The following is a 23,364-nucleotide window of genomic DNA, read 5'->3' as shown; positions in this document are numbered from 1 at the left end:
CATAAATAGTACTATTTCCGCATACTACAGTCTATGTGATGTCCGAAATGGCTGACAAAATTAGGTACTGACACGAAATGTGTGCAAGGCAATATAAGGTATATATATAGCTTGGAAATTGTGATCGCTGCTCGCTCGCTCCGCTCGCTCGTAAAAATCTAGTCCAAACTCACAACCGATCCGACACATTCGCAAGTTTGAAATAAGTCGCCACCATATCGAATAATGAACGCAAGATGGATTAGTTTTAGGTTAGGCTAAAGTTTTCGAGCGTGCACGGCGAGCGAGGGACGCGGAAAGTTGTGTCACAATCCAGCGGTTTGGCACATGGGGACATTGAAATATTCGCACCAGCCCGAGGAGCCGGAAGTCTTTATCCTATTGCCTACTGACAAATATTTACAGTTTACCAATAGTTTCACATAAGTAGTACTATTTGCACATAGTAAAGTGCAATGTGATGTCAGAAATGGCTGACAAAATTAGGTAATAACACGAAATATATGCAAGACAATATAAGGTATATGTATAGCTCGGAAATTGTGATCGTTGCTCGCTCGCTCCGCTCGCTCGTAAAGATTTAGTCCAACATCACATCCGATCCGACACGTTCGCAAATTTGAAATATGTCGCCGCCATATCGAATAATGAACGCAAGATGGATTGGTATTAGGTTAGGCTATAGTTTTCGAGCGAGCACGGCGAGCGAGGGACGCGGAAAGTTGTGTCACAATCCAACGGTATGGCACATGGGGACATTGAAATATTCGCACCAGCCCGAGGAGCCGGAAGTCTTTATGCTATTTCCTACTGACAAATGTTTACAGTTTACCAATAGTTTCACATAAATAGTACTATTTGCACATAGTACAGTGCAATGTGATTTCCGAAATGGCTGACAAAATTAGGTACTAACACGAAATATGTGCAAGGCAATATAAGGTATATATATAGCTTGGAAATTGTGATCGCTGCTCGCTCGCTCCGCTCGCTCGTAAAAATCTAGTCCAAACACACAACCGATCCGACACATTCGCAACTATGAAATATGTCGCCACCATATCGAATAATGAACGCAACAGGGATTGGTTTTAGTTTAGGCTATAGTTTTCGAGAGAGCACTGCGAGCGAGGGATGCGGAAAGTTGTGTCTCAATCCAACGGTTTGGCAGATGGGGACATTGAAATATTCGCACCAGCCCGAGGAGCCGGAAGTCTTTATGCTATTGCCTACTGACAAATGTTTACAGTTTACCAATAGTTTCACATAAATAGTACTATTTGCACATAGTAAAGTGCAATGTGATGTCCGAAATGGCTGTCAAAATTAGGTACTAACACGAAATATGTGCAAGGCAATATAAGGTATATGTATAGCTTGGAAATTGTGATCATTGCTCGCTCGCTCCGCTCGCTCGTAAAGATTTAGTCCAACCTCACATCCGATCCGACACGTTCGCAAATTTGAAATAAGTCGCCACCATATCGAATAATGAACGCAAGATGGATTGGTTTTAGGTTAGGCTAAAGTTTTCGAGCGTGCACGGCGAGCGAGGGACGCGGAAAGTTGTGTCACAATCCAACGGTATGGCACATGGGGACATTGAAATATTCGCACCAGCCCGAGGAGCCGGAAGTCTTTATCCTATTGCCTACTGACAAATGTTTACAGTTTACCAATAGTTTCACATAAGTAGTACTATTTGCACATAGTAAAGTGCAATGTGATGTCAGAAATGGCTGACAAAGTTAGGTAATAACACGAAATATATGCAAGGCAATATAAGGTATATGTATAGCTTGGAAATTGTGATCGTAGCTCGCTCGCTCCGCTCGCTCGTAAAGATTTAGTCCACCCTCACACCCGATCCGACACGTTCGCAAATTTGAAATATGTCGCCACCATATCGAATAATGAACGCAAGATGGATTGGTTTTAGGTTAGGCTAAAGTTTTCGAGCGTGCACGGCGAGCGAGGGACGCGGAAAGTTGTGTCACAATCCAACGGTTTGGCACATGGGGACATTGAAATATTCGCACCAGCCCGAGGAGCCGGAAGTCTTTATCCTATTGCCTACTGACAAATGTTTACAGTTTACCAATAGTTTCACATAAGTAGTACTATTTGCACATAGTAAAGTGCAATGTGATGTCAGAAATGGCTGACAAAATTAGGTAATAACACGAAATATATGCAAGGCAATATAAGGTATATGTATAGATTGGAAATTGTGATCGATGCTCGCTCGCTCCGCTCGCTCGTAAAGATTTAGTCCAACCTCACATCCGAACCGACACGTTCGGAAATTTGAAATATGTCGCCGCCATATCGAATAATGAACGCAAGATGGATTGGTATTAGGTTAGACTATAGTTTTCGAGCGAGAGCAGCGAGCGATAGACGCGTAAATGTGTGCCACAAACCAACGGTATGGCACATACGAGCATTGAAATATTCGCACCAGCCCGAGGAGCCGGAAGTCTTTATCAACTTGCCTACTGACAAATGTATACAGTTTATGAATAGTTTCACATCAATAGTACTATTTCCGCATACTACAGTCTATGTGATGTCCGAAATGGCTGACAAAATTAGGTACTGACACGAAATATATGCAAGGTAATATAAGGTACATGTATAGCTTAGAAATTCTGACCGTTGCTGGCTCGATCCGCTCGCTCGTAAAAATCTAGTCCAACCTCACATCCGATCCGACACGTTCGCAAATTTGAAATAAGTCGCCACCATATCGAATAATGAACGCAAGATGGATTGGTTTTAGGTTAGGCTATAGTTTTCGTGCGAGCACTGCGAGCGAGGGACGCGGAAAGTTGCGTCACAATCCAACGGTTTGGCACATAAGGACATTAAAATATTCGCACCAGCCCGAGGAGCCGGAAGTCCTTATCCTATTGTCTACTGACAAATGTTTATAGTTTACCAATAGTTTCACATAAATAGTACTACTTCCACATACTACAGAGCAATGTGATGTCCGAAATGGCTGACAAAATTAGGTAATAACACGAAATATATGCAACGCAATATAAGGTACATGTATAGCTTGGAAATTGTGATCGTTGCTCGCTCGCTCCGCTCGCTCGTAAAAATTTAGTCCAACCTCACATCCGATCAGACACGTTCCCAAATTTGAAATAAGTCGCCACTATATTGAATAATGAACGCAAGATGGATGTGTTTTAGGTTAGTCTTTAGTTTTCGAGCGAGCGCAGCGAGCGAGGGACGCGTGAAGGTGTATCACAAACCAACGGTTTGGCACATACGGACATTGAAATATTCGCACCAGCCCGAGGAGCCAGAAGTCTTTATCGAATTGCCTACTGACAAATGTTTACAGTTTACCAATAGTTTCACATAAGTAGTACTATTTGCACATAGTAAAGTGCAATGTGATGTCAGAAATGGATGACAAAATTAGGTAATAACACGAAATATATGCAAGGCTATATAAGGTATATGTATAGCTTGGAAATTGTGATCGTTGCTCGCTCGCTCCGCTCGCTCGTAAAGATTTAGTCCAATCTCACATCCGATCCGACACGTTCGCAAATTTGAAATAAGTCGCCACCATATCGAATAATGAACGCAAGATGCATTGGTTTTAGGTTAGGCTATAGTTTTCGAGCGAGCGCAGCCAGCGAGGGACGCGTAAAGTTGTATCACAAACCAACGGTTAGGCACATACGGACATTGGAATATTCGCACCAGCCCGTGGAGCCAGAAGTCTTTATGCTATTGCCTACTGACAAATGTTTACAGTTTACCAATAGTTTCACATAAATAGTACTATTTCCACATAGTACAGTGCAATGTGATGTCCGAAATGGCTGACAAAATTAGGTACTAACACGAAATATGTGCAAGGCAATATAAGGTATATGTATAGCTTGGAAATTGTGATCGCTGCTCGCTCGATCCGCTCGCACGTAAAAATCTAGTCCAACCTCACAACCGATCCGACACGTTCCCAAATTTGAAATAAGTCGCCTCAATGTCGAATGACTAACGCAACAGGGATTGGTCTTAGTGTAGGCTATAGTTTTCGAGCGAGCACTGCGAGCGAGGGACGCGGAAAGTTGTGTCACAATCCAACGGTTTGGCACATAAGGACATTAAAATATTCGCACCAGCCCGAGGAGCCAGAAGTCTTTATCGAATTGCCTACTGACAAATGTTTACAGTTTACCAATAGTTTCACATAAATAGTACTATTTCCACATACTACAGAGCAATGTGATGTCCGAAATGGCTGACAAAATTAGGTAATAACACGAAATATATGCAAGGCAATATAAGGTATATGTATAGCTTGGAAATTGTGATCGTTGATCGCTCGCAACGCTCGCTCGTAAATATTTAGTCCATCCTCACACCCGATCCGACACGTTCGCAAAATCGAAATATGTCGCCACTATATTGAATAATGAACGCAAGATGGATGTGTTTTAGGTTAGTCTTTAATTTTCGAGCGAGCGCAGCGAGCGAGGGACGCGTGAAGGTGTATCACAAACCAACGGTTTGGCACATACGGACATTGAAATATTCGCACCAGCCCGAGGAGCCAGAAGTCTTTATCGAATTGCCTACTGACAAATGTTTACAGTTTACCAATAGTTTCACATAAGTAGTACTATTTGCACATGGTAAAGTGCAATGTGATGTCAGAAATGGATGACAAAATTAGGTAATAACACGAAATATATGCAAGGCTATATAAGGTATATGTATAGCTTGGAAATTGTGATCGTTGCTCGCTCGCTCCGATCGCTCGTAAAGATTTAGTCCAATCTCACATCCGATCCGACAAGTTCGCAAATTTGAAATAAGTCGCCACCATATCGAATAATGAATGCAAGATGCATTGGTTTTAGGTTAGGCTATAGTTTTCGAGCGAGTGCAGCCAGCGAAGGACGCGTAAAGTTGTATCACAAACCAACGGTTAGGCACATACGGACATTGGAATATTCGCACCAGCCCGAGGAGCCGGAAGTCTCTATCCTATTGCCCACTGACAAATATATACAGTTTACCAGTAGTTTCAGATAAATAGTACTATTTCCACATAGTACAGTGCAATGTGATGTCCGAAATGGCTGACAAAATTAGGTACTAACACGAAATATGTGCAAGGCAATATAAGGTATATGTATAGCTTGGAAATTGTGATCGCTGCTCGCTCGCTCCGCTCGCTCGTCAAAATCTAGTCCAACCTCACAACCGATCCGACACGTTCGCAAATTTGAAATAAGTCGCCACTATATCGAATAATGAACGCAAGATGGATTGGTTTTAGGTTAGGCTCTAGTTTTCGAGCGAGCGCAGCCAGCGAGGGACGCGTAAAGTTGTATCACAAACCAACGGTTAGGCACATACGGACATTGGAATATTCGCACCAGCCCGTGGAGCCAGAAGTCTTTATGCTATTGCCTACTGACAAATGTTTACAGTTTACCAATAGTTTCACATAAATAGTACTATTTGCACATAGTAAAGTGCAATGTGAAGTCCGAAATGGCTGACAAAATTAGGTACTAACACGAAATATGTGCGAGGCAATATAAGGTATATGTATAGCTTGGAAATTGTGACCGTTGCTGGCTCGATCCGCTCGCACGTAAAAATCTAGTCCAACCTCACAACCGATCCGACACGTTCCCAAATTTGAAATAAGTCGCCGCCATATCGAATAATGAACGCAAGATGGATTGGTATTAGGTTAGGCTATAGTTTTCGAGCGAGCACGGCGAGCGAGGGACGCGGAAAGTTGTGTCACAATCCAACGGTATGGCACATGGGGACATTGAAATATTCGCACCAGCCCGAGGAGCCGGAAGTCTCTATCCTATTGCCCACTGACAAATGTATACAGTTTACCGGTAGTTTCACATAAATAGTACTATTTCCACATAGTACAGTGCAATGTGATGTCCGAAATGGCTGACAAAATTAGGTACTAACACGAAATATGTGCAAGGCAATATAAGGTATATGTATAGCTTGGAAATTGTGATCGTTGCTCGCTCGCTCCGCTCGCTCGTAAAGATTTAGTCCAACCTCACATCCGGTCCGACACGTTCGCAAATTTGAAATATGTCGCAGCCATATCGAATAATGAACGCAAGATGGATTGGTATTAGGTTAGGCTATAGTTTTCGAGCGAGCACGGCGAGCGAGGGACGCGGAAAGTTGTGTCACAATCCAACGGTATGGCACATGGGGACATTGAAATATTCGCACCAGCCCGAGGAGCCGGAAGTCTTTATGCTATTGCCTACTGACAAATGTTTACAGTTTACCAATAGTTTCACATAAGTAGTACTATTAGCACATAGTAAAGTGCAATGTGATGTCAGAAATGGATGACAAAATTAGGTAATAACGCGAAATATATGCAAGGCAATATAAGGTATATGTATAGCTCGGAAATTGTGATCGTTGCTCGCTCGCTCCGCTCGCTCGTAAAGATTTAGTCCAACCTCACATCCGATCCGACACGTTCCCAAATTTGAAAAAAGTCGCCTCAATGTCGAATGACTAACGCAACAGGGATTGGTCTTAGTGTAGGCTATAGTTTTCGAGCGAGCACTGCGAGCGAGGGACGCGGAAAGTTGTGTCACAATCCAACGGTTTGGCACATAAGGACATTAAAATATTCGCACCAGCCCGAGGAGCCGGAAGTCTTTATCCTATTGCCCACTGACAATTGTATACAGTTTACCAGTAGTTTCACATAAATAGTACTATTTCCACATAGTACAGTGCAATGTGATGTCCGAAATGGTTGACAAAGTTAGGTAATAACACGAAATATATGCAATGCAATATAAGGTAAATGTATAGCTTGGAAATTGTGACCGTTGCTCGCTCGCTCCGCTCGCTCGTAAAAATTTAGTCCAAGCTCACATCCGAACAGACACGTTCGCAAATTTGAAATAAGTCGCCACCATATCGAATAATGAACGCAAGATGGATTGGTTTTAGGTTAGGCTATAGTTTTCGAGCGAGCGCAGCGAGCCAGGGACGCGTAAAGGTGTATCACAAACCAACGGTTAGGCACATACGGACATTGGAATATTCGCACCAGCCCGTGGAGCCAGAAGTCTTTATCGAATTGCCTACTGACAAATGTTTACAGTTTACCAATAGTTTCACATAAATAGTACTATTTGCACATAGTAAAGTGCAATGTGAATTCCGAAATAGCTGACAAAATTAGGTAATAACGCGAAATATATGCAAGGTAATATAAGGTATATGTATAACTTGGAAATTGTGATCGTTGCTCGTTCGCTCCGCTCGCTCGTAAAAATTTAGTCCAACCTCACATCCGATCCGACACGTTCCCAAATTTGAAATAAGTCGCCACCATATCGAATAATGAACTCAAGATGAATTGTTTTTAGGTTAGGCTAAAGTTTTCGAGCGTGCACGGCGAGCGAGGGACGCGGAAAGTTGTGTCACAATCCAACGGTTTGGCACATGGGTACATTGAATTATTCGCACCAGCCCGAGGAGCCAGAAGTCTTTATCGAATTGCCTACTGACAAATGTTTACAATTTACCAATAGTTTCACATAAGTAGTACTATTTGCACATAGTAAAGTGCAATGTGATGTCAGAAATGGCTGACAAAATTAGGTAATAACACGAAATATATGCAAGGCAATATAAGGTATATGTATAGCTTGGAAATTGTGATCGTTGCTCGCTCGCTCCGCTCGCTCGTAAAGATTTAGTCCAACCTCACATCCGGTCCGACACGTTCGCAAATTTGAAATATGTCGCAGCCATATCGAATAATGAACGCAAGATGGATTGGTATTAGGTTAGGCTATAGTTTTCGAGCGCGCACGGCGAGCGAGGACGCGGAAAGTTGTGTCACAATCCAACGGTATGGCACATGGTGACATTGAAATATTCGCACCAGCCCGAGGAGCCGGAAGTCTCTATCCTATTGCCCACTGACAAATGTATACAGTTTACCAGTAGTTTCACATAAGTAGTACTATTTCGACATAGTACAGTGCAATGTGATGTCCAAAATGGCTGACAAAATTAGGTACTAACACGAAATATGTGCAAGGCAATATAAGGTATATGTATAGCTTGGAAATTGTGATCGCTGCTCGCTCGTTCCGCTCGCTCGTAAAAATCTAGTCCAACCTCACAACCGATCCGACACGTTCGCAAATTTGAAATATGTCGCCACCATGTCGAATAATGAACGCAAGATGGATTGGTTATAGGTTAGGCTATAGCTTTCGAGCGAGCGCAGCGATCGAGGGACGCGTAATGGTGTGTCACAAACCAACTGTTTGGCAGATGGGCACATTGAAATATTCGCACCAGCCCGAGGAGCCGGAAGTCTTTATGCCATTGCCTACTGAGAAATGTTTACAGTTTACCAATAGTTCCACACAAGTAGTACTATTTGCACATAGTAAAGTGCAATGTGATGTCAGAAATGGCTGACAAAATTAGGTAATAACACGAAATATATGCAAGGCAATATAAGGTATATGTATAACTTGGAAATTGTGATCGTTGCTCGCTCGCTCCGCTCTCTCGTAACAATTTAGTCCAACCTCACATCCGATCCGACACGTTCCCAAATTTGAAATAAGTCGCCTCAATGTCGAATCACTAACGCAACAGGGATTGGTTATAGGTTAGGCTATAGCTTTCGAGCGAGCGCAGCGAGCGAGGGACGCGTAAAGGTGTATCACAAACCAACGGTTTGGCACATACGGACATTGAAATATTCGCACCACCCCGAGGAGCCAGAAGTCTTTATCGAATTGCCTACTGACAAATGTTTACAATTTACCAATAGTTTCACATAAGTAGTACTATTTGCACATAGTAAAGTGCAATGTGATGTCAGAAATGCCTGACAAAATTAGGTAATAACACGAAATATATGCAAGGCAATATAAGGTATTTGTATAGCTTGGAAATTGTGATCGCTGCTCGCTCGCTCCGCTCGCTCGTAAAAATCTAGACCAACCTCACAACCGATCCGACACGTTCGCAAATTTGAAATATGTCGCCACCATGTCGAATAATGAACGCAAGATGGATTGGTTATAGGTTAGGCTATAGCTCTCGAGCGAGCGCAGCGATCGAGAGACGCGTAATGGTGTGTCACAAACCAACGGTTTGGCAGATGGGGACATTGAAATATTCGCACCAGCCCGAGGAGCCGGAAGTCTATGCTATTGCCTACTGACAAATGGTTACTCTTTATGAATAGTTTCACATAAATAGTACTATTTCCGCATACTACAGTGCAATGTGATGTCAGAAATGGCTGACAAAATTAGGTAATAACACGAAATATATGCAAGGTAATATAAGGTATATGTATAACTTGGAAATTGTGATCGTTGCTCGCTCGCTCCGCTCGCTCGTAAAAATTTAGTCCAACCTCACATCCGATCCGACACGTTCCCAAATTTGAAATAAGTCGCCACCATATCGAATAATGAACTCAAGATGGATTGGTTTTAGGTTAGGCTATAGTTTTCGAGCGAGAGCAGCGAGCGATAGACGCGTAAATGTGTGCCACAAACCAACGGTTTGGCACATACGAGCATTGAAATATTCGCACCAGCCCGAGGAGCCGGAAGCATTTATCGAATTGCCTACTGACAAATGTATACAGTTTATGAATAGTTTCACATCAATAGTACTATTTCCGCATACTACAGTCTACGTGATGTCCGAAATGGCTGACAAAATTAGGTACTGACACGAAATATGTGCAAGGCAATATAAGGTATATGTATAGCTTGGAAATTGTGATCGCTGCTCGCTCGCTCCGCTCGCTCGTAAAAATCTAGTCCAACCTCACAACCGATCCGACACGTTCGCAAATTTGAAATATGTCGCCACCATATCGAATAATGAACGCAAGATGGATTGGTTATTGGTTAGGCTATAGCTTTCGAGCGAGCGCAGCGATCGAGAGACGCGTAATGGTGTGTCACAAACCAACGGTTTGGGACATACGGACATTGAAACATTCGCACCAGCCCGAGGAGCCGGAAGTCTTTATGCTATTGCCTACTGACAAATGGTTACTCTTTATGAATAGTTTCTCATAAATAGTACTATTTCCGCATACTGCAGTGCAATCTGATGTCAGAAATGGCTGACAAAATTAGGTAATAACACGAAATATATGCAAGGTAATATAAGGTATATGTATAACTTGGAAATTGTGATCGTTGCTCGCTCGCTCCGCTCGCTCGTAAAAATTTAGTCCAACCTCACATCCGATCCGACACGTTCCCAAATTTGAAACAAGTCGCCACCATATCGAATAATGAACTCAAGATGGATTGGTTTTAGGTTAGGCTATAGTTTTCGAGCGAGAGCAGCGAGCGATAGACGCGTAAATGTGTGCCACAAACCAACGGTTTGGCACATACGAGCATTGAAATATTCGCACCAGCCCGAGGAGCCGGAAGCCTTTATCGAATTGCCTACTGACAAATGTATACAGTTTATGAATAGTTTCACATCAATAGTACTATTTCCGCATACTACAGTCTACGTGATGTCCGAAATGGCTGACAAAATTAGGTACTGACACGAAATATGTGCAAGGCAATATAAGGTATATGTATAGCTTGGAAATTGTGACCGTTGCTGGCTCGATCCGCTCGCTCGTAAAAATCTAGTCCAACCTCACAACCGATCCGACACGTTCCCATATTTGAAATAAGACGCCTCAATGTCGAATGACTAACGCAACGGGGATTGGTTTTAGTTTAGGCTATAGTTTTCGTGCGAGCACTGCGAGCAAGGGACGCGGAAAGTTGTGTCACAATCCAACGGTTTGGCACATAAGGACATTAAAATATTCGCACCAGCCCGAGGAGCCGGAAGTCTTTATCCTATTGTCTACTGACAAATGTTTATAGTTTACCAATAGTTTCACATAAATAGTACTATTTGCACATAGTAAAGTGCAATGTGATGTCAGAAATGGCTGACAAAATTAGGTAATAACGCGAAATATATGCAAGGCAATATAAGGTATATGTATAGCTCGGAAATTGTGATCGTTGCTCGCTCGCTCCGCTCGCTCGTAAAGATTTAGTCCAACCTCACATCCGATCGGACACGTTCGCAAATTTGAAATATGTCGCCGCCATATCGAATAATGAACGCAACATGGATTGGTATTAGGTTAGGCTATAGTTTTCGAGCGAGCACGGCGAGCGAGGACGCGGAAAGTTGTGTCACAATCCAACGGTATGGCACATGGTGACATTGAAATATTCGCACCAGCCCGAGGAGCCGGAAGTCTCTATCCTATTGCCCACTGACAAATGTATACAGTTTACCAGTAGTTTCACATAAGTAGTACTATTTCGACATAGTACAGTGCAATGTGATGTCCAAAATGGCTGACAAAATTAGGTACTAACACGAAATATGTGCAAGGCAATATAAGGTATATGTATAGCTTGGAAATTGTGATCGCTGCTCGCTCGTTCCGCTCGCTCGTAAAAATCTAGTCCAACCTCACAACCGATCCGACACGTTCGCAAATTTGAAATATGTCGCCACCATGTCGAATAATGAACGCAAGATGGATTGGTTATAGGTTAGGCTATAGCTTTCGAGCGAGCGCAGCGATCGAGGGACGCGTAATGGTGTGTCACAAACCAACTGTTTGGCAGATGGGCACATTGAAATATTCGCACCAGCCCGAGGAGCCGGAAGTCTTTATGCTATTGCCTACTGAGAAATGTTTACAGTTTACCAATAGTTCCACACAAGTAGTACTATTTGCACATAGTAAAGTGCAATGTGATGTCAGAAATGGCTGACAAAATTAGGTAATAACACGAAATATATGCAAGGCAATATAAGGTATATGTATAACTTGGAAATTGTGATCGCTGCTCGCTCGCTCCGCTCGCTCGTAAAAATCTAGTCCAACCTCACAACCGATCCGATACGTTCGCAAATTTGAAATATGTCGCCACCATATCGAATAATGAACGCAAGATGGATTGGTTATAGGTTAGGCTTTAGTTTTCGAGCGAGCCCAGCGAGCGAGGGACGCGTAAAGGTGTATCACAAACCAACGGTTTGGCACATACGGACATTGAAATATTCGCACCACCCCGAGGAGCCAGAAGTCTTTATCGAATTGCCTACTGACAAATGTTTACAATTTACCAATAGTTTCACATAAGTAGTACTATTTGCACATAGTAAAGTGCAATGTGATGTCAGAAATGCCTGACAAAATTAGGTAATAACACGAAATATATGCAAGGCAATATAAGGTATTTGTATAGCTTGGAAATTGTGATCGCTGCTCGCTCGCTCCGCTCGCTCGTAAAAATCTAGACCAACCTCACAACCGATCCGACACGTTCGCAAATTTGAAATATGTCGCCACCATGTCGAATAATGAACGCAAGATGGATTGGTTATAGGTTAGGCTATAGCTCTCGAGCGAGCGCAGCGATCGAGAGACGCGTAATGGTGTGTCACAAACCAACGGTTTGGCAGATGGGGACATTGAAATATTCGCACCAGCCCGAGGAGCCGGAAGTCTTTATGCTATTGCCTACTGACAAATGGTTACTCTTTATGAATAGTTTCACATAAATAGTACTATTTCCGCATACTACAGTGCAATGTGATGTCAGAAATGGCTGACAAAATTAGGTAATAACACGAAATATATGCAAGGTAATATAAGGTATATGTATAACTTGGAAATTGTGATCGTTGCTCGCTCGCTCCGCTCGCTCGTAAAAATTTAGTCCAACCTCACATCCGATCCGACACGTTCCCAAATTTGAAATAAGTCGCCACCATATCGAATAATGAACTCAAGATGGATTGGTTTTAGGTTAGGCTATAGTTTTCGAGCGAGAGCAGCGAGCGATAGACGCGTAAATGTGTGCCACAAACCAACGGTTTGGCACATACGAGCATTGAAATATTCGCACCAGCCCGAGGAGCCGGAAGCCTTTATCGAATTGCCTACTGACAAATGTATACAGTTTATGAATAGTTTCACATCAATAGTACTATTTCCGCATACTACAGTCTACGTGATGTCCGAAATGGCTGACAAAATTAGGTACTGACACGAAATATGTGCAAGGCAATATAAGGTATATGTATAGCTTGGAAATTGTGATCGCTGCTCGCTCGCTCCGCTCGCTCGTAAAAATCTAGTCCAACCTCACAACCGATCCGACACGTTCGCAAATTTGAAATATGTCGCCACCATATCGAATAATGAACGCAAGATGGATTGGTTATAGGTTAGGCTTTAGTTTTCGAGCGAGCCCAGCGAGCGAGGGACGCGTAAAGGTGTATCACAAACCAACGGTTTGGCACATACGGACATTGAAATATTCGCACCAGCCCGAGGAGCCAGAAGTCTTTATCGAATTGCCTACTGACAAATGTTTACAGTTTACCAATAGTATAACATAAGTAGTACTATTTGCACATAGTAAAGTGCAATGTGATGTCAGAAATGGCTGACAAAATTAGGTAATAACACGAAATATATGCAAGGCAATATAAGGTATATGTATAGCTTGGAAATTGTGATTGTTGCTCGCTCTCTCCGCTCGCTCGTAACGATTTAGTCCAACCTCAGATCCGATCCGACACGTTCGCAAATTTGAAATAAGTCGCCACCATATCGAATAATGAACGCAAGATGAATTGTTTTTAGGTTAGGCTAAAGTTTTCGAGCGTGCACGGCGAGCGAGGGACGCGGAAAGTTGTGTCACAATCCAACGGTTTGGCACATGGGTACATTGAATTATTCGCACCAGCCCGAGGAGCCGGAAGTCTTTACCGAATTGCCTACTGACAAATGTTTACAATTTACCAATAGTTTCACATAAGTAGTACTATTTGCACATAGTAAAGTGCAATGTGATGTCAGAAATGGCTGACAAAATTAGGTAATAACACGAAATATATGCAAGGCAATATAAGGTATATGTATAGCTTGGAAATTGTGATCGTTGCTCGCTCGCTCCGCTCGCTCGTAAAGATTTAGTCCAACCTCAGATCCGATCCGACACGTTCGCAAATTTGAAATAAGTCGCCACCATATCGAATAATGAACGCAAGATGAATTGTTTTTAGGTTAGGCTAAAGTTTTCGAGCGAGCGCAGCGAGCGAGGGACGCGTAAAGGTGTATCACAAACCAACGGTTTGGCATATACGGACATTGAAATATTCGCGCCAGCCCGAGGAGCCAGAAGTCTTTATCGAATTGCCTACTGACAAATGTTTACAGTTTACCAATAGTTTTACATAAGTAGTACTATTTGCACATAGTAAAGTGCAATGTGCTGTCAGAAATGGCTGACAAAATTAGGTAATAACACGAAATATATGCAAGGGAATATAAGGTATATGTATAGCTTGGAAATTGTGATCGTTGCTCGCTCGCTCCGCTCGCTCGTAAAGATTTAGTCCAACCTCACAACCGATCCGACACGTTCGCAAATTTGAAATATGTCACCACCATATCGAATAATGAACGCAAGATGGATTGGTTATTGGTTAGGCTATAGCTTTCGAGCGAGCGCAGCGATCGAGAGACGCGTAATGGTGTGTCACAAACCAACGGTTTGGGACATACGGACATTGAAACATTCGCACCAGCCCGAGGAGCCGGAAGTCTTTATGCTATTGCCTACTGACAAATGGTTACTCTTTATGAATAGTTTCTCATAAATAGTACTATTTCCGCATACTGCAGTGCAATGTGATGTCAGAAATGGCTGACAAAATTAGGTAATAACACGAAATATATGCAAGGTAATATAAGGTATATGTATAACTTGGAAATTGTGATCGTTGCTCGCTCGCTCCGCTCGCTCGTAAAAATTTAGTCCAACCTCACATCCGATCCGACACGTTCCCAAATTTGAAATAAGTCGCCACCATATCGAATAATGAACTCAAGATGGATTGGTTTTAGGTTAGGCTATAGTTTTCGAGCGAGAGCAGCGAGCGATAGACGCGTAAATGTGTGCCACAAACCAACGGTTTGGCACATACGAGCATTGAAATATTCGCACCAGCCCGAGGAGCCGGAAGCCTTTATCGAATTGCCTACTGACAAATGTATACAGTTTATGAATAGTTTCACATCAATAGTACTATTTCCGCATACTACAGTCTACGTGATGTCCGAAATGGCTGACAAAATTAGGTACTGACACGAAATATGTGCAAGGCAATATAAGGTATATGTATAGCTTGGAAATTGTGACCGTTGCTGGCTCGATCCGCTCGCTCGTAAAAATCTAGTCCAACCTCACAACCGATCCGACACGTTCCCATATTTGAAATAAGACGCCTCAATGTCGAATGACTAACGCAACGGGGATTGGTTTTAGTTTAGGCTATAGTTTTCGTGCGAGCACTGCGAGCAAGGGACGCGGAAAGTTGTGTCACAATCCAACGGTTTGGCACATAAGGACATTAAAATATTCGCACAAGCCCGAGGAGCCGGAAGTCTTTATCCTATTGTCTACTGACAAATGTTTATAGTTTACCAATAGTTTCACATAAATAGTACTATTTCCACATTCTACAGAGCAATGTGATGTCCGAAATGGCTGACAAAATTAGGTAATAACACGAAATATGTGCAAGGCAATATAAGGTATATGTATAGCTTGGAAATTGTGATCGCTGCTCGCTCGCTCCGCTAGCTCGTAAAAATCTAGTCCAACCTCACAACCGATCCGACACGTTCGCAAATTTGAAATATGTCGCCACCATATCGAATAATGAACGCAAGATGGATTGGTTATAGGTTAGGCTTTAGTTTTCGAGCGAGCCCAGCGAGCGAGGGACGCGTAAAGGTGTATCACAAACCAACGGTTTGGCACATACGGACATTGAAATATTCGCACCACCCCGAGGAGCCGGAAGTCTTTATCCTATTGCCTACTGACAAATGTTTACAGTTTACCAATAGTTTCACATAAGTAGTACTATTTCCACATAGTACAGTGCAATGTGATGTCCGAAACGGCTGACAAAATTAGGTACTAACACGAAATATGTGCAAGGCAATATAAGGTATATGTATAGCTTGGAAATTGTGATCGCTGCTCGCTCGCTCCGCTCGCTCGTAAAAATCTAGACCAACCTCACAACCGATCCGACACGTTCGCAAATTTGAAATATGTCGCCACCATATCGAATAATGAACGCAAGATGGATTGGTTATAGGTTAGGCTATAGCTCTCGAGCGAGCGCAGCGATCGAGAGACGCGTAATGGTGTGTCACAATCCAACGGTTTGGCAGATGGGGACATTGAAATATTCGCACCAGCCCGAGGAGCCGGAAGTCTTTATGCTATTGCCTACTGACAAATGGTTACTCTTTATGAATAGTTTCACATAAATAGTACTATTTCCGCATACTACAGTGCAATGTGATGTCAGAAATGGCTGACAAAATTAGGTAATAACACGAAATATATGCAAGGTAATATAAGGTATATGTATAACTTGGAAATTGTGATCGTTGCTCGCTCGCTCCGCTCGCTCGTAAAAATTTAGTCCAACCTCACATCCGATCCGACACGTTCCCAAATTTGAAATAAGTCGCCACCATATCGAATAATGAACTCAAGATGGATTGGTTTTAGGTTAGGCTATAGTTTTCGAGCGAGAGCAGCGAGCGATAGACGCGTAAATGTGTGCCACAAACCAACGGTTTGGCACATACGAGCATTGAAATATTCGCACCAGCCCGAGGAGCCGGAAGCCTTTATCGAATTGCCTACTGACAAATGTATACAGTTTATGAATAGTTTCACATCAATAGTACTATTTCCGCATACTACAGTCTACGTGATGTCCGAAATGGCTGACAAAATTAGGTACTGACACGAAATATGTGCAAGGCAATATAAGGTATATGTATAGCTTGGAAATTGTGACCGTTGCTGGCTCGATCCGCTCGCTCGTAAAAATCTACTCCAACCTCACAACCGATCCGACAGGTTCCCATATTTGAAATAAGACGCCTCAATGTCGAATGACTAACGCAACGGGGATTGGTTTTAGTTTAGGCTATAGTTTTCGTGCGAGCACTGCGAGCAAGGGACGCGGAAAGTTGTGTCACAATCCAACGGTTTGGCACATAAGGACATTAAAATATTCGCACCAGCCCGAGGAGCCGGAAGTCTTTATCCTATTGTCTACTGACAAATGTTTATAGTTTACCAATAGTTTCACATAAATAGTACTATTTCCACATACTACAGAGCAATGTGATGTCCGAAATGGCTGACAAAATTAGGTAATAACACGAAATATATGCAAGGCAATATAAGGTATATGTATAGCTTGGAAATTGTGATCGTTGCTCGCTCGCTCCGCTCGCTCGTAAAGATTTAGTCCAACCTCAGATCCGATCCGACACGTTCGCAAATTTGAAATAAGTCGCCACCATATCGAATAATGAACGCAAGATGAATTGTTTTTAGGTTAGGCTAAAGTTTTCGAGCGTGCACGGCGAGCGATGGACGCGGAAAGTTGTGTCAAAATCCAACGGTTTGGCACATGGGTACATTGAAATATTCGCACCAGCCCGAGGAGCCGGAAGTCTTTATCATATTGCCAACTGACAAATGTTTACAGTTTACCAATAGTTTCACATAAATAGTACAATTTCCACATACTACAGAGCAATGTGATGTCAGAAATGGCTGACAAAATTAGGTACTAACACGAAATATGTGCAAGGCAATATAAGGTATATGTATAGCTTGGAAATTGTGATCGCTGCTCGCTCGCTCCGCTCGCAAGTAAAAATCTAGACCAACCTCACAACCGATCCGACACGTTCGCAAATTTGAAATATGTCGCCACCATATCGAATAATGAACGCAAGATGGATTGGTATTAGGTTAGGCTATAGTTTTCGAGCGCGCACGGCGAGCGAGGACGCGGAAAGTTGTGTCACAATCCAACGGTATGGCACATGGGGACATTGAAATATTCGCACCAGCCCGAGGAGCCGGAAGTCTTTATCCTATTGCCTACTGACAAATGTTTACAGTTTACCAATAGTTTCACATAAATAGTACTATTTCCACATAGTAAAGTGCAATGTGATGTCCGAAATGGCTGACAAAATTAGGTACTAACACGAAATATGTGCAAGGCAATATAAGGTATATGTATAGCTGGGAAATTGTGATCGCTGCTCGCTCGCTCCGCTCGCTCGTAAAAATTTATTCCAACCTCACATCCGATCAGACACGTTCGCAAATTTGAAATAAGTGGCCACCATATCGAATAATGAACGCAAGATGGATTGGTTTTAGGTTAGGCTATAGTCTTCGAGCGAGCGCAGCCAGCGAGGGACGCGTAAAGGTGTATCACAAACCAACGGTTAGGCACATACGGACTTTGGAATATTCGCACCAGCCCGAGGAGCCGGAAGTCTTTATGCTATTGCCTACTGACAAATGTTTACAGTTTACCAATGGTTTCACATAAGAAGTACTATTTGCACATAGTAAAGTGCAATGTGATGTCCGAAATGGCTGACAAAATTAGGTAATAACACGAAATATATGCAAGGCAATATAAGGTATATGTATAGCTTGGAAATTGTGATCGCTGCTCGCTCGCTCCGCTCGCTCGTAAAAATCTAGACCAACCTCACAACCGATCCGACACGTTCGCAAATTTGAAATATGTCGCCACCATATCGAATAATGAACGCAAGATGGATTTGTTATAGGTTAGGCTATAGCTCTCGAGCGAGCGCAGCGATCGAGAGACGCGTAATGGTGTGTCACAAACCAACGGTTTGGCAGATGGGGACATTGAAATATTCGCACCAGCCCGAGGAGCCGGAAGTCTTTATGCTATTGCCTACTGACAAATGGTTACTCTTTATGAATAGTTTCACATAAATAGTACTATTTCCGCATACTACAGTGCAATGTGATGTCAGAAATGGCTGACAAAATTAGGTAATAACACGAAATATATGCAAGGTAATATAAGGTATATGTATAACTTGGAAATTGTGATCGTTGCTCGCTCGCTCCGCTCGCTCGTAAAAATTTAGTCCAACCTCACATCCGATCCGACACTTTCCCAAATTTGAAATAAGTCGCCACCATATCGAATAATGAACTCAAGATGGATTGGTTTTAGGTTAGGCTATAGTTTTCGAGCGAGAGCAGCGAGCGATAGACGCGTAAATGTGTGCCACAAACCAACGGTTTGGCACATACGAGCATTGAAATATTCGCACCAGCCCGAGGAGCCGGAAGCCTTTATCGAATTGCCTACTGACAAATGTATACAGTTTATGAATAGTTTCACATCAATAGTACTATTTCCGCATACTACAGTCTACGTGATGTCCGAAATGGCTGACAAAATTAGGTACTGACACGAAATATGTGCAAGGCAATATAAGGTATATGTATAGCTTGGAAACTGTGACCGTTGCTGGCTCGATCCGCTCGCTCGTAAAAATCTAGTCCAACCTCACAACCGATCCGACACGTTCCCATATTTGAAATAAGTCGCCTCAATGTCGAATGACTAACGCAACGGGGATTGGTTTTAGTTTAGGCTATAGTTTTCGTGCGAGCACTGCGAGCAAGGGACGCGGAAAGTTGTGTCACAATCCAACGGTTTGGCACATAAGGACATTAAAATATTCGCACCAGCCGGAGGAGCCGGAAGTCTTTATCCTATTGTCTACTGACAAATGTTTATAGTTTACCAATAGTTTCACATAAATAGTACTATTTCCACATTCTACAGAGCAATGTGATGTCCGAAATGGTTGACAAAATTAGGTAATAACACGAAATATGTGCAAGGCAATATAAGGTATATGTATAGCTTGGAAATTGTGATCGCTGCTCGCTCGCTCCGCTCGCTCGTAAAAATCTAGTCCAACCTCACAACCGATCCGACACGTTCGCAAATTTGAAATATGTCGCCACCATATCGAATAATGAACGCAAGATGGATTGGTTATAGGTTAGGCTTTAGTTTTCGAGCGAGCCCAGCGAGCGAGGACGCGGAAAGTTGTGTCACAATCCAACGGTATGGCACATGGGGACATTGAAATATTCGCACCAGCCCGAGGAGCCGGAAGTCTTTATCCTATTGCCTATTGACAAATGTTTACAGTTTACCAATAGTTTCACATAAGTAGTACTATTTGCACATAGTAAAGTGCAATGTGATGTCAGAAATGGCTGACAAAATTAGGTAATAACACGAAATATATGCAAGGCAATATAAGGTATATGTATAGCTTGGAAATTGTGATCGCTGCTCGCTCGCTCCGCTCGCTCGTAAAAATTTAGTCCAACCTCACATCCTATCAGACACGATAGCAACTGTGAAATAAGTCGCCACCATATTGAATAATGAACGCAAGATGGATTTGTTTTAGGTTAGGCTTTAGTTTTCGAGCGAGCGCAGCGAGCGAGGGACGCGTAAAGGTGTATCACAAACCAACGGTTTGGCAGATACGGACATTGAAATATTCGCACCAGCCCGAGGAGCCAGAAGTCTTTATCGAATTGCCTACTGACAAATGTTTACAGTTTACCAATAGTTTTACATAAGTAGTACTATTTGCACATAGTAAAGTGCAATGTGATGTCAGAAATGGCTGACAAAATTAGGTAATAACACGAAATATATGCAAGGCAATATAAGGTATATGTATAGCTTGGAAATTGTGATCGTTGCTCGCTCGCTCCGCTCGCTCGTAAAGATTTAGTCCAACCTCAGATCCGATCCGACACGTTCGCAAATTTGAAATAAGTCGCCACCATATCGAATAATGAACGCAAGATGAATTGTTTTTAGGTTAGGCTAAAGTTTTCGAGCGTGCACGGCGAGCGATGGACGCGGAAAGTTGTGTCAAAATCCAACGGTTTGGCACATGGGTACATTGAAATATTCGCACCAGCCCGAGGAGCCGGAAGTCTTTATCATATTGCTACTGACAAATGTTTACAGTTTACCAATAGTTTCACATAAATAGTACAATTACCACATACTACAGAGCAATGTGATGTCAGAAATGGCTGACAAAATTAGGTACTAACACGAAATATGTGCAAGGCAATATAAGGTATATGTATAGCTTGGAAATTGTGATCGCTGCTCGCTCGCTCCGCTCGCTCGTAAAAATCTGGACCAACCTCACAACCGATCCGACACGTTCGCAAATTTGAAATATGTCGCCACCATATCGAATAATGAACGCAAGATGGATTGGTATTAGGTTAGGCTATAGTTTTCGAGCGCGCACGGCGAGCGAGGGACGCGGAAAGTTGTGTCACAATCCAACGGTATGGCACATGGGGACATTGAAATATTCGCACCAGCCCGAGGAGCCGGAAGTCTTTATCCTATTGCCTACTGACAAATGTTTACAGTTTACCAATAGTTTCACATAAATAGTACTATTTCCACATAGTAAAGCGCAATGTGATGTCCGAAATGGCTGACAAAATTAGGTACTAACACGAAATATGTGCAAGGCAATATAAGGTATATGTATAGCTTGGAAATTGTGATCGTTGCTCGCTCGCTCCGCTCGCTCGTAAAGATTTAGTCCAACCTCACAACCGATCCGACACGTTCGCAAATTTGAAATATGTCACCACCATATCGAATAATGAACGCAGGATGGATTGGTTATTGGTTAGGCTATAGCTTTCGAGCGAGCGCAGCGATCGAGAGACGCGTAATGGTGTGTCACAAACCAACGGTTTGGGACATACGGACATTGAAACATTCGCACCAGCCCGAGGAGCCGGAAGTCTTTATGCTATTGCCTACTGACAAATGGTTACTCTTTATGAATAGTTTCACATAAATAGTACTATTTCCGCATACTACTGTGCAATGTGATGTCAGAAATGGCTGACAAAATTAGGTAATAACACGAAATGTATGCAAGGTAATATAAGGTATATGTATAACTTGGAAATTGTGATCGTTGCTCGCTCGCTCCGCTCGCTCGTAAAAATTTAGTCCAACCTCACATCCGATCCGACACGTTCGCAAATTTGAAATATGTCGCCACCATATCGAATAATGAACGCAAGATGGATTGGTTATAGGTTAGGCTTTAGTTTTCGAGCGAGCCCAGCGAGCGAGGACGCGGAAAGTTGTGTCACAATCCAACGGTATGGCACATGGGGACATTGAAATATTCGCACCAGCCCGAGGAGCCGGAAGTCTTTATCCTATTGCCTATTGACAAATGTTTACAGTTTACCAATAGTTTCACATAAGTAGTACTATTTGCACATAGTAAAGTGCAATGTGATGTCAGAAATGGCTGACAAAATTAGGTAATAACACGAAATATATGCAAGGCAATATAAGGTATATGTATAGCTTGGAAATTGTGATCGCTGCTCGCTCGCTCCGCTCGCTCGTAAAAATTTAGTCCAACCTCACATCCTATCAGACACGATAGCAACTGTGAAATAAGTCGCCACCATATTGAATAATGAACGCAAGATGGATTTGTTTTAGGTTAGGCTTTAGTTTTCGAGCGAGCGCAGCGAGCGAGGGACGCGTAAAGGTGTATCACAAACCAACGGTTTGGCAGATACGGACATTGAAATATTCGCACCAGCCCGAGGAGCCAGAAGTCTTTATCGAATTGCCTACTGACAAATGTTTACAGTTTACCAATAGTTTTACATAAGTAGTACTATTTGCACATAGTAAAGTGCAATGTGATGTCAGAAATGGCTGACAAAATTAGGTAATAACACGAAATATATGCAAGGCAATATAAGGTATATGTATAGCTTGGAAATTGTGATCGTTGCTCGCTCGCTCCGCTCGCTCGTAAAGATTTAGTCCAACCTCAGATCCGATCCGACACGTTCGCAAATTTGAAATAAGTCGCCACCATATCGAATAATGAACGCAAGATGAATTGTTTTTAGGTTAGGCTAAAGTTTTCGAGCGTGCACGGCGAGCGATGGACGCGGAAAGTTGTGTCAAAATCCAACGGTTTGGCACATGGGTACATTGAAATATTCGCACCAGCACGAGGAGCCGGAAGTCTTTATCATATTGCTACTGACAAATGTTTACAGTTTACCAATAGTTTCACATAAATAGTACAATTACCACATACTACAGAGCAATGTGATGTCAGAAATGGCTGACAAAATTAGGTACTAACACGAAATATGTGCAAGGCAATATAAGGTATATGTATAGCTTGGAAATTGTGATCGCTGCTCGCTCGCTCCGCTCGCTCGTAAAAATCTGGACCAACCT

General features: G+C 42.6%; 1 long non-coding RNA gene across 8 annotated transcripts in view; it reads left to right on the top strand.

Moving 5' to 3' along the window:
* The first annotated feature begins 18,010 nt into the window (after positions 1–18,010).
* LOC126927899 (uncharacterized) overlaps positions 18,011–23,364 on the top strand; it is a 52,155-nt gene continuing 46,801 nt past the window's right edge. For all 8 annotated transcript variants that reach the window (XR_007716024.1, XR_007716025.1, XR_007716026.1 and 5 more), the window contains exons 1-2: positions 18,011–18,199; positions 18,622–18,655. This is a non-coding gene — a long non-coding RNA (uncharacterized LOC126927899). The remainder of the gene's footprint in view (positions 18,200–18,621; positions 18,656–23,364) is intronic.

Source organism: Bombus affinis, unplaced genomic scaffold (assembly GCF_024516045.1).
Source record: "Bombus affinis isolate iyBomAffi1 unplaced genomic scaffold, iyBomAffi1.2 ctg00000301.1, whole genome shotgun sequence".
NCBI classification, from domain to species: Eukaryota; Metazoa; Arthropoda; class Insecta; order Hymenoptera; family Apidae; genus Bombus; species Bombus affinis.
This window is presented reverse-complemented; position numbering and strand designations above follow the sequence as displayed.